Source organism: Canis lupus, chromosome 4, assembly GCF_048164855.1.
Source record: "Canis lupus baileyi chromosome 4, mCanLup2.hap1, whole genome shotgun sequence".
NCBI classification, from domain to species: domain Eukaryota; kingdom Metazoa; phylum Chordata; class Mammalia; order Carnivora; family Canidae; genus Canis; species Canis lupus.
In genome coordinates, this window is record NC_132841.1 from 13,640,330 (window position 1) to 13,653,016 (window position 12,687).

Genomic DNA, 12,687 nt, shown 5'->3' on the forward strand with positions numbered 1-12,687 from the left:
ACAAATAGAAACTTGATCTTTACGAAGAAGGGCTGATTATGATTTTAATATATGTTTATTTAAGAAAAAATGGAAAATGGGGAAAAACATAAATATTATTTATAATGCCATAAAACTGAAAATGCTTATTTGTATATATATTTCCTTCTGGGCTTATTTCTATGTCTACGCCCTCCTCCATGGACTTGATATTGTATAGACATGTATGTCCATGCTTGTGTAGACATGTACACCCATACTCACACTCATATGTAATTGGATCATAGTTCATATATAATCTGGCATCTTTTTAAACATATTACATCTTTCTTTTGTGTTTTGGGAAGTTTGTGGTCAGTATAATTTTTTACTGCTGCATAATGTTTGGTACTTTTTTCTTTTAAAAGTCAAAAATTATGCAAGCAAATTTTATCTCCATTGACACTATTTAGGGAGAGGACACAAGGATTGGAGAGTTACCGTTTATACATTTTCATTTAAATACTAAACAAGCGAAGTGAACAAACCATCAGTTGGTTTTTGAAAGCTTAGAATAATAAATAAAAGCCCATTTAAAATCATTGTTCCTACATTGTTTTTTGTCCCTTTTTTAGGAAAAAGGTTTGAATATTTTTCAGGCTCATTACTGAGTAGCTTGCGCAACACTATTTTTACAAGGGGCCCAACAGAAAGCCAGGGTTACGGCCTCCCTTCCCTTTCCAGAACACAGAGTGTTTATCTTTTCTTTGGGGGAAAAGTTGATATTTTCCGTAAAGCAAAACAACCTGGAAATCTAAGATGATTTACTTGAGCCAAATGGTAAATAAAAAGCAAATAAAGTAAATTAAGGAATATTTGTGGGAGAATGAACTAGATCGGGTCTGTCATTCTACCATGACCCCTTTTTGCTGTGTCTCTGGTGGTTGACCACAAGATGTCACTATGGCTTTTTTAATCCTAGTAATCACGTAACCAGCTGGGGGTGGGGAAAGAGCAGGCAGAGAAAATCTTACAGTTCTATGCAAAATGGAATAGTATTTTTTTTTTTCCTGGCAGCCAGCCAGGCTAATAAAAAAAAAAATGTTTTTAAAACCAACACTAGGAATTCAAAAGGCTTTCAAGAAACATCTGCACAGTGAAACTGTTAACTCCAAAGAAGTCCAACATTGTATTTATACTGTATAAATTAAAATGGAAAATAAAAACCCATTTGGGCCAGTGTGCAAAAACTCCAAAGCAAGAGAAAACTACTTCTGAAGTCGATCCATTTGTAGAATGATGGCATTCAATACGGAGGAGGTAATAGCTGAAAACAACTGAAATCCTGCCCAGTGAAGCTTCAAATAACCAGTTTCCAAAAACAAATATTGTTAATTAACCAAATTTCCCTTCATGGACTCAAGTTTTAGGGGAAAGAAACAAACCTTTTTTTTTTTTTTTTTTTTTTAATGCAAGCTGCTCTGATGTTACTTGGGTAAAATGGTTTGCACATAGAACTAACACAGTCTGCAGTGCCCCTCTGTATAGCACATCTGTAGGTAGGCAGAGGGGACCCGGTGTTCCGGATGGGGTTCTGAAGAACTGAGAGCTCCTGAGTCACCAAAAGATTACATTTCTTTATTTACATAGAAGGCAAGAAAGTGCTTTAGGAATAATAAATAAATAAATAAATCCAATAAATCCTTGGATGTGAACAGCCATCGATTGGCTGGTCTTCTGGGCCCCCCACTTAGATGCAGGTGTCCACATGCATCCCTTCAGCCACATGGTCATAGTGTAGCCAGCAGCCTGACCCAGATCCCTAATCAGGAATTTGGGATTGAGTCAGTTGAGTCTCTTTGCAGATGACCACACAGTAGCATGCACACTCTGGAACTGTTGGTCACCATAGTTTCCATCTTGTCAATGGAGAAGTGAAAACATAAGTGTATGGGGAGAGAGAAGTGTGAAGGGGGCACTAAAGAGCATTGACAGATAGGGAGCTTTGATGGCATCCAGTTCCAACTTGTCCTTGAGGTCCAGAGTTAACTGTTCTTTAGTTTCCAGAGAAAGCTCTGTATCCTCGAGGTAAATAATCATTTTGTTCAACCAAACCACTCTGGTGGTTGTAATTCCTTTCAATGCAAAGTGTCTTAATATACAACTTTTCAGGATGATTTGGAGCTCAAGTCATAGTAATTTTTTTCTCTTTGCACTTGAAACCTTCTCTGCTCCTCAGTTGTCTTCTGTCCCCCATCATTTATCAGATATTTAGGTTCTGGGCTATTTTATTTGTTCTTTGTTTTTATTTTTTTTATTTTTATTTTTTATTTTATTTTATTTTTTTATTTGTTCTTTTGAACCAACTCTCCTAGCTTGCTGAAGGATAGTGTGCATCACCTAGAAAGGCCTTAAGGAATGGTTTGAAAGATGGCTTTGGTCTCTGTGATCTTTGGCTGAAATGGGCCTGTACATTAGTTTTCTACAATAGCATTTCTTCAAATTTGTTCTTTAGAACATTAACCCTGAAATTGTTAAGGAAACAAAGGAAGTATTCCAAAGTAAAATAAGTTTGAAAAAAAATGCAGAGTAAAATAAGTTTGGGGGAAAATGCAAAAAAAAAAAAAGTCTCTTGAAGGCTTACAGTTCACATTAATATATTACAGGCTCTGACAAGTCCTGCAATAGAAAAGGAATCTAAATTTGTTTAGCTCAAGATTTTTTCTAAACTTAGGAGATAATAGATTTCTTTTGCGTGTATGTGTGTGGAAGACCATGGTTAATCCTTACTGACAACACTTTAGAATGTTAAGATGCTTTATAGCCAAACTGAGTTTGAGGTGGGCTCACTTTGGGAATTTTTATAGAAAGGCCCTGGAAAGGGGCACCTGAGTGGCTCGTTTGGCATAGGGTTGCTTTCAGCTCACTGCATGATCTTGGGTTCCTGGGATTCAGCCCTGAGCCCCATGTTGGGCTCCCTGCTCAGCAGGGAGTCTGCTTTTCCCTTTGTCTCTGCTCCTCCCCTTGCTCACTCTCTCTTAGATAGATAGATAGATAGATAGATAGATAGATAGATAGATAGATAAAATCTTTAAAAGAAAATCTAAAAAAAGAAAAAAAAAGGCCCTGGAAATATCTCAATCCCTCAACCTCCTACCTCCTAGCCCTTAATTTTTTTGTATTTTTTTTTATTGGAGTTTGATTTGCCAACATATAGCATAACACCCAGTGCTCATCCCCTCAAGTGCCCCCCTCAGTGCCCGTAACCCAGTCACCCTATACCCCCGCCCACCTCCCTTTCCACTTCCCCTTGTTCGTTTCCCAGTTAAGAGTCTCATGTTCTGTCATCCTCACTGATATTTCCCACTCATTTTTTTCTCCTTTCCCCTTTATTCCCTTTCACTATTTTTTATATTCCCCAAATGAATGAGACCATATAATGTTTGTCCTTCTCCGACTGACTTACTTCACTCAGCATAATACCCTCCAGTTCCATCCATGTCGAAGCAAATGGTGGGTATTTGTCGTTTCTAATGGCTGAGTAATATTCCATTGTACACATAGACCACATCTTCTTTATCCATTCATCTGTTGATGGACACCGAGGCTCCTCCCACAGTTTGGCTATTGTGGACATTGCCACTCTAGCCCTTAATCAATCAGGCAATTAGTCTGAAGGCTAGGGAATGGCCCAGACCTCCAAGTGCTGTAGGAGAGATTGCCTTATGGCCTTTCTTGCAGCCCCTACATTTCCCAGAGTCCTGATTTTATGCCTTCTTTTTATGCTTTTCACAATATAATATACACAAAGTACATAAATCACAAGTGTATAGTGATGGATTTTTGCAAACTGTTTCATACACTACTGTAACTAGCACTAAATTAAGAAATGGCATCACAAGCTTCCAGAGAAGCCCCTTCATGCTCTTTCAGGTACTTTTCCACACAAGAGTAACTGTTGTGTGACATTATGCCTTCTCTTTCCAAATAAATGGTGACATTATGGAGGATAGGGAGGATCCTTGATCTCCTTGTATCCTTGCCCCATCTCGAACAGGATTTAGTGGAAGTTAATTCATTGGACAAACCATAAAAGCACAAGTGCCCACTAGCCTCCTGTAGGGGGGTGGTGGAAGGGCCCTGCAGTCAGCGTGGCAGGGTTCAAACCCTACATCCGGCTGGCCTTGTATGAGAGACAGGTAGAGGGAGATCTGATGTCCACCTACAGAGGAGGAGGTAAGGTGAGAATGGACAGAGAGATTTGAAAATGTTGGCCTTGAAGGTTGGAGTGAAACAGCCACAAGCTACAGAATGCTGGCAGCCACCAGGCTCTGTAAGAGACACAGAGCTGATTCTCCTCTAGAGCCGGGGAGGGAGTGTGGCCCTGCCAACACCTGGATTCTGGCTCAGTAAACTGATTTCAGACTTCTGGCTTCCAGAAACTAAGAGAATACATTTCTGTTGTTTTAACCCATCAGGTTCGTGGCACTTTGTTAGGGCAGCCATGGGACCTAATACGCTTGCCACGTGACAGGTGTTGGGCGATAGCAATGAAGAAATCACAGCCTCTTATGTTTTAAGGTGGAAGACAGACAACGGACAGACACACAGATGCAGAATCTAACGCCGGGCAGTGATGCTTGCTGTGTAGGAACAGGAGAGCAGGGTGGGGGGAGCCCAAGGAGCCTCTCTAGAGGGGAGAGAGAGGTAAGACAGGAGCTGGGCGGTGGGCAGGACCCCGCAGGTGGTGCGCTTCCAGGTATGGCTTTGGGATTTTTCACTGTGTTTGGGAAGACCTTGGGCTCCTCTTCAAGGTGTCCTAAAGGGGCCCGGGACTGGGGCCAAGTTGACTGCTGTACCTGTGCCCTCAAGAGGTTTCTTTAACCTCTCTAGATTGGGATGTCCTCCACGCAGGTAAGAGTGGCTAATTCGTAAGACTCTTGCTCTCAACACAAGAAACCACCGCGCACAAGCCCGTCCTGCAGGAGGCAGGTCACCAGCACGGTGCTCCCGGGCCGGGCCGCTGCCCCGGGGCCCTTCCATCCCTCCCAGGGTCTGCTTCTAATTATGCAAAGGGCTAGACTCTTAAGCACACACGTTTCGGCCAATCCTAGATGGCCGGGGCTGCTTCCCCACCCGCAGAGCGGCGGAGCCACGGGCGACGCTCCGTCCGACCAGGGAAGTGGAACAAAGAGTCACGGATACGGGGTCCCACCCCGCCCTGTGCTCGGGAGCCTCCCGGAACCCGCAAGCAGCTCCCGTTCAGCACCCTCCGCCCAGGCCCCGCCCCGCCCCGCGCCCAGGCCCCGCCCCCGCGCCCAGGCCCCGCCTCGCCCCCAGGCCCCGCCCCACCCGGTGCCCAGGCCCCGCCCCGCCCCGCCCCAGGCCCCGCCCCGTGCGCAGGCCCCGCCCCCCGTCCAGGCCCGGCCCCGCCCCCTCGGCGGTCCTAACCCCCCACGGCTCAGCCCCAGAGCGGACGCTAGTGTCTTTCTAATTTCTTCCCAGAGTGATTTGACAATCACTCTTTTCTCGTCAGGGTCCTAGTCTGAGGCTGGAGAGCCGTCCTCCCCCCACCGCATTAGAGTAGAAATAGACCTCTCAATTTCAGGGGTCTAAAGACCCTTTCAAGGGATATTACAAAGGAAGGGGAATTTTGGAGACATTCTGGATGCATATTCTTGAAACAATAAAAGGATGTGGCAATAACCATTAAGAGACTTTGCTTTCTCCTGTTTAAGCCTTCTAGCCTCTAAAGCAGAAGCTGAAGAAGGTGGAGTATTAGGAAAAGATTAACTTATGTATTCAATAAACTCTTTTCCCTTTAATTCCTTTTTTTTTTTTTAATTTTTAAAGATTTTGTTTGTTTGTTTAGAGCACAAGCAGGGGAGGGGCCGGGAGAGAGACCATCCCAAGCGGACAACCGGAGCAGGGGCCCAACACAGAGCTCAGTCCCATCAGCCCGAGATCGTGACCTGAGCTGAAACCAAGAGTGGGACACTCACTCAACCACTGAGCCACCCAGGCACTCCCCCTCCTTAACTCCTTATTTTGACTTAATTTCTGACTAGAAGAAAAGTCATACAAATAATGCAAAGAGTTGCCAAGTTTCCTTTTCCCAGATTCCAAATATTAGTATTTTACCATGTTTGCTTTTTTTCTCTTTTCTTCTCTCATACTGTTTCCTGAACCATTGAGGGTCAACTGAAATGATACCTTTCCCCTCTTCACTGCTCATTTCCTTACAACAAGAATGCTTTCTTACATAACTGCTGTGTGATCAAAACAATCAAAATAGTTTGTTTTGATAATATTATTTTTTAATTTACAGACTTTATTCAGTTTTTTCCAATTGCCTTTTTTTATATAGGAAATAAAACCTCCCAGATGATATGTGGCATTCACTTGTCATGTCTCTATAGTTTCCTTTAAGCTGAAATGTTTTCTTGGTTTTGCTTTGTCTGCCTTGATATTGACATTTTTGAAAAGTAAAAACAAAATATTTGGTAGAGTGTCAGTGTTTGGCTTTGTTTGATATTACTTTATGATTAGATTCAGGATGTACGTCTTTGTTAGGAATACCATAGCAATGATGTTGTGGCTTTCTCCGTACACTACATGGGGAAGCACATGATGTTGATTTGTTGTATCGCTGATGTTATTAACTTTGATCGCCTGTTAGGGTGGCAGTAAGCTTGTTATGAAAGCTATAATATATAGGTCATATATATCATATGTAAGCTAAATATAATATAATAATATTATATGTGCTAGGCTAGTGGTTCTTAAACTTCTGGTCTTGGGAATACTTTTCACTCTTGAAATTTATGGAGAGTTTCAAGGAGCTTTTGTTTATTTTAGTTGTAGCTAACAGTATTTACCATATTGAAAAGAAAAATGAGACATTTAAAAATATTGACTTAATGTATTTAAAAATAAACCTGTTATGTAGTAACATGAATAAAACATATTTAAAATAACTGTACCGGGACACCTGGGTGGCTTAGTGGTTGAGCACCTGCCTTTGGCCCAGGGCGTGATCCTAGAGTCCTGGGATGGAGTCCCACGTCGGGCTCCCTGCATAGAGCCTGCCTCTCCCTCTGCCTATGTCTCTGCCTCTCTCTCTCTCTGTGTTAAGTGAATAAAATCTTTAAAAATGAATAAACAAATAAAATAACAGTATTTTCTCCAAACAAAAAATTAGTGTATTGAATGTCATGTTATACATTTTTACAAACTTCTTTAACGTCTGCCTTAATAGAAAGCAGCTAGAATCTCATACCTGCTTCTTGAGTCAACCTGTGGCAATATGTTTTTGGTTGAGGTATATGAAGAAAAGAAATGCACATGTAATAGGAAAAAGAAGGCATATTTTAGTAGCTTTTTCACATGATTGTGGATAATCTTTGATACTATACCAAAACTCAATAAGTGGTAGTTTCCTAAAGGTTAGCTGCAGTGTAAAATCTAAAACCACTATCAATAAAAATTTTGTTCTCCATTATAGTAAAATCCACTGGTTCATCATGCGCTCTGAATGGATCTTTTACTCATGCATGCTTTTGTTAATATTATACACTAGTCACTTGAAAAGTATTGGCTCCCAGAAATACATATATCTTCTAAACGTTGCCATTTCTTTATAGAGTAACAACAACAAAATCCCACATGTGAATACTGATCAGTTGAAATGTGACTAGATCTAATTAAGATCTTTTGTAAATGTAAAATATATACCAAATCTTGAAGGCTTCACATAGAAAAAAAAAATGAATGTAACTATCTGGTTAATAATGTTTATATTTGGGGCAGCCCGGGGGGCTCAGCGGTTTAGCGCTGCCTTCAGCCCAGGGTGTAGTCCTGGAGACCCAGAATCGAGTGCCACGTCGGGCTCCCTGCATGGAGCCTGCTTCTCTGCCTCTCTCTCTCTCCCTCTTCTCTGTGTATTCTCAGAAATAAATAAAAATAAAATCTTAAAAAAAATAATGTTTATTATATGTTGAAGTGATAATCTTTTGGATATATTAGATTAAATAAAATACATTATTAAGACCACTGACCTCTTCAGAAAACTGTGTAGATACTGAGATGCTGTGAAATTCACAGTGGTGGATACAAATTTCCCAAAATTTGGGTCCCCCTCCCTTTCACTGTCAACCCATACCCAACACTTACTTCCTGGGACCAGTTACTAAACAGAGTAACAAAGCCTCCTGGGGCTCCTCGTGGTTCTCTCAGGGCAGAAGGAGGAAAGAATTACCACTCCCAGGGAGTACCAGAGAGAAGGCACAAGTTTTTCTGGGGGGGAATGAAGGGTGCAACTCTTAACCTCTGAATAATCAAAGAGGCAACCAATTTACAAATGTGTGCAAACATATTCCAATGTTTACTATAGAAGGAAGAAAGAGCATGGCTTCTTTAGAGGAAGACTATGCTAGAAGGCAGCTGGTTAGGGTTTGGGTGGTGGGGATGGAGGATTCTTAAAGCACACAGAGTGTCTTTTGGAGGTGATAAAAGTGTTCCAAAATTGATTGTGGTGATGGCCGTATATACCTGAGAATATGCTAAAACCATGCATTGTACACTTCACATGGATGAATTGTATGCTACAGGACTTATATCTCAATAAAGCTTAAAAAAAAAAACAGATTTCCCCAAATTTGAGTTTTCACTTGAATACTCACATTTTTATTATTGACAACAAATACCATCAGTTGTTTTCTTTGAAGTGACAGGTGTACTTTGTTTATTTTGAGAAAATGCCCGCTAAATCTCCAATTCTGAATAACCACAGTTTGTCTGTCAGTTGTTCTTTCAAGGAAAAGTGCTGTTCCATGAAAAAAGCCACTGCTTCAGCTCACAATTCAGACACGGGTGCTTCTCTGGGAAAACAAGTAACAACATCTGTACTGGAGTGTGCAGCAGGGTGCTTTATGCATGCTTCCCTTTAATCATGGAGAATGTTAAACAGGGAAGCATTCAGGGATCAGGGGTTAATAAAATTAATACATTGTACTGCTTAATCAAGGACATTTTATTTTATTTTTTTTAAGATTTTATTTATTTATTCATGAGAGACACACAAAGAGAGGCAGAGACACAGGCAGAGGGAGAAGCAGGCTCCCTGCAGGGAGCCTGGATGTGGGACTCGATCCCAGGACTCCGGGATCTTGCCCCAAGCCGAAGGCAGACACTCAACTACTGAGCCACCCAGGTGTCCCCGTGCAACATTTTAAAGTAAAACTTGCACTTCCTTTAAACGGAAAGTGGGTGGCACTGAAGATTGCTGTGACTATTGTCAAATATGGGGCTACCACCTTGGTTTGTGCTAAGGTGTCAACAGTTTTACACACTGTTGCTTTTGTAATTTGTGCAAGTGTCAACATAACGAAAAGGCAAATAGTGTCTTAATATTAGTACAAAAATATTCTGAGTTTAAAGTGTCTCAGGGATTCCCAGAGTCTGCAGACCACACCTTGAGACGACAATAAAACACAAACGTCTATAGGGGCACCTGGTGGATTAGTCAGTTAAGGGGCTGCCTTTGGCTCAGGTCATGATCCCAGGGTTCCGGGATCGAGTCCCGCTTTGAGCCCCACATCAGGCTCTCTGCTCAGTGAGGAGCCTGCTTCTCCCTCTCCCTCTGCTGCTCCCCCTTGCTTACGCTCTCTTGTTCTCTCTGTCAAAGAAATAAATAAAATCTTAAAAACAAACAAACCCACAAGCATCTACATAATATACATATTCTGTCCTCCATGAACTTAACATCTAATTGCACCAGCCGACCAGCTGACAAGAAGCAGTACTAGGGAAGAGTTTATAGGCATATATAAGTTATTGGTAATATTTTAGTTCTTGTTTTGGTCCTGCGTGTGTGGAGGCTGGTTATATGACAAATCTGTGCTGTCTACTGGCCGCATGTGAATACTGATCAGTTGAAATGTGACTAAATCTAGTTAAGATTTTTTGTAAATGTAAAATACATACCAAATCTTGAAGGCTTCACATAGAAAAAATAAATGTAACTATCTGATTAATAATGTTTATATTTATTATATGTTGAAGTGATAATCTTTTGGATAAATTAGGTTAAATAAATTACATTATCAGGATTAATTTTATCTGTTACTTTATACTTTTTAAAATGGAGCTGCTAGAAAATTTAAAGCTATATAGGTGGTTTCCATTATATTTCCACTGGGCAGTACTGTTATAGATAAATATATACACAGATAAAATTGAAGACTGATTATAAAACAAGGTCAAGCATAGACCAGTGATGATAATGCATTGCAAACCAAGAATTATTTTTCAAAGGATTCTGTGCATATGAGGTCAAGGGCAGAAGAGAACTTTATTTAAACAGGGTAATGAAGATTATCAAAATCATTTGATAAAGATTCAGGCTGCTAAGAGAGCGCAAAGGAGGGGCGGGCAGCCAACCCAGCCTTGGGAAGAGCACAGAAAGACCTCTTCCCAGAGAAAGAGATGTCTCAGCTGCAGCTAAAGGAATATTAGAAAATTCTCAACCAGCACTCTGAGAGCTCCAAAATTGATAGGGGCTATTGTAATGCTGTTACATCACCACCTGCTGCTATTTACATAAAACTCCATTTTCCCTGAGGCACTTCTATTTAAAGGGGAGGTTTATTTTACTTTCCTGCATTTCTCCAAAGAATCATGAATTTAAAATTATATATTTCAAAATCTGGGAAACATCTCGGCTTATACTAAGAGATGCTTTGGAATTACTATTTAGTTTTATAGACACACATGGGGTTTTGCTTATCCACATCTTGCCAAAAATGTGACCTTTCATATCCAGGATAGTAAAAACCTGACTCCAGGATACATAGAGCCACACATGGCTCTCGGCAAGAGGAAAAGTAAAAAAATACACGTCTGCAAAGACATAAAAATGATATTATGGTTCATCCTGCAATGACATTATATTGACATTATGGTTAATGCCAAACCGAGCAGTGGGATCCCAGTGTCAGGACCTTGATAATTAGCACTCTTCCAGCCAAATTGCTATCATATTGATTGAGAGAACAGGAGAATAGTGGAGACAGGATTTAAACTGTGTTTAGGGGGAGCCTGGGTGGCTCAGTAGGTTAAGCGTCTGCCTTCGCTCAGGTCATGATGTTAAGGTCCTGGGATTGAGCCCCACATGGAGCCCCATATCAGGCTCCCTGCTCAGTGGGGAGTCTGGTTCTTCTTCTCCCTCTGTGGCTCCCCCTGCTTATGTGCTATGTCTCTCTCTCAAATAAATAAAATATTAAAAAATAAATAAATCAACTGGTGTTTGGATCTCTAACTTGACCTCTCCCCTCCTTTTCCTTAGATGGAAAATGTGTCTGAAGTCCTCAAGCCTCTGGGTCAGGCAGGTCCTGGCACACATGGTCCTCACTGCCTCTGCTCATTTGTTGATGGTCCACTGGAGTGTAGGTGCTTTGAAAACTGGGGCCTCAAAAAAAAAAAAAAAAGAAAACTGGGGCCTCATCTGCTTTGTTGGTACCTGTTGCTTCCGTGCCAGGGACAATGTCTGGCACCCAGGGGAGAGGGGGGCTGCTGTCCTGCTTATGTGGCTCAACCCACTGTGTCTTTCTTGATGGGAAACCTACACAGAAATTGTTCTGTTGAGTGTCGTTGAGAATGATAATGTGTCTCCTCACCACAGATGCTCTCTGTCCCCCAGGAGGCTAACAGGGGACAAGACACAGTAACAAGTGTTTAGTGGTTAAGCCGCCCGCTACTCGGGCAGAGCGGGAGCTGGAAGGAAGAGCCCAACCATCACTCTCCCAAACTTTCCTGCCTTTCACCTCAAGGTCACTTCCATGGACACAGTGCCTTTTCTGTGCTGTGCTGGCCACATCACAAACATCATTCCCAGTCCTTACAACAACCCTACAAGATGATGGTTATTAACATTGTCATCATCTCCATCTTGCAAACCAGAAAACTGAGGCTGCTTGCACGAGTCCATGCTGTTAGGAATAATGAGTTTAGCTGGGATCTGAACCCTCCTGCTATTTCACCCCAAAGTCTGGCCTTCCTCTTCCATCCATAGGAAGTCCGGTCTTAGAGTCTGGAAAGCCAGCGGCTCGAGGGGAGAATGAGTGCTTCTGGGGCACCTGGAAGAAAGTGTGAGTGAACAGCAAGTACTACCTGTGGCTTTTAATATTTCCCGACCATTTGTCACGTCAAGGCCTACACCAAACACGTTCCTGGTGTATCCCAATTATCTGTGGGTAAGATTTTTATAGAAAAAGGAATCTCAGGCTTGAAGAAGTCACAAATTTGTGCTAGGTCTTAGAGCTAGTGAGTGGCAAAGCCAGAGTACAGACCTTTCTGAGCCTTAGATCCATACTCTCTTTTTTTAAAAAGTAAATTTTTGGAGCAAAAGGAACCCTCCTGCATTGTTGGTAGGAATGCAAATTGGGGCAGTCACTGTGGAAAGCAGTGTGGAGGTTCCTCAAAAAGTTAAAAATAGAGCTACCCTACAATTCAGCAATCGCACTGCTGTTTACCCAAAGAATACAAAAACACTAACTCAAAGGGGTATGTGCACCCCTATGTTTATAACCACTTTATCTCCAATAGCCAAATTATGGAAGTGGTACAAGTGTGCACCGACTGGTGAATGGATAAAGAAGGTGTGGAAATATTACTCAGCCATTAAAAAGAATGAAATCTTGCCATTGGCAATGACATGGATGGAGCAAGAGT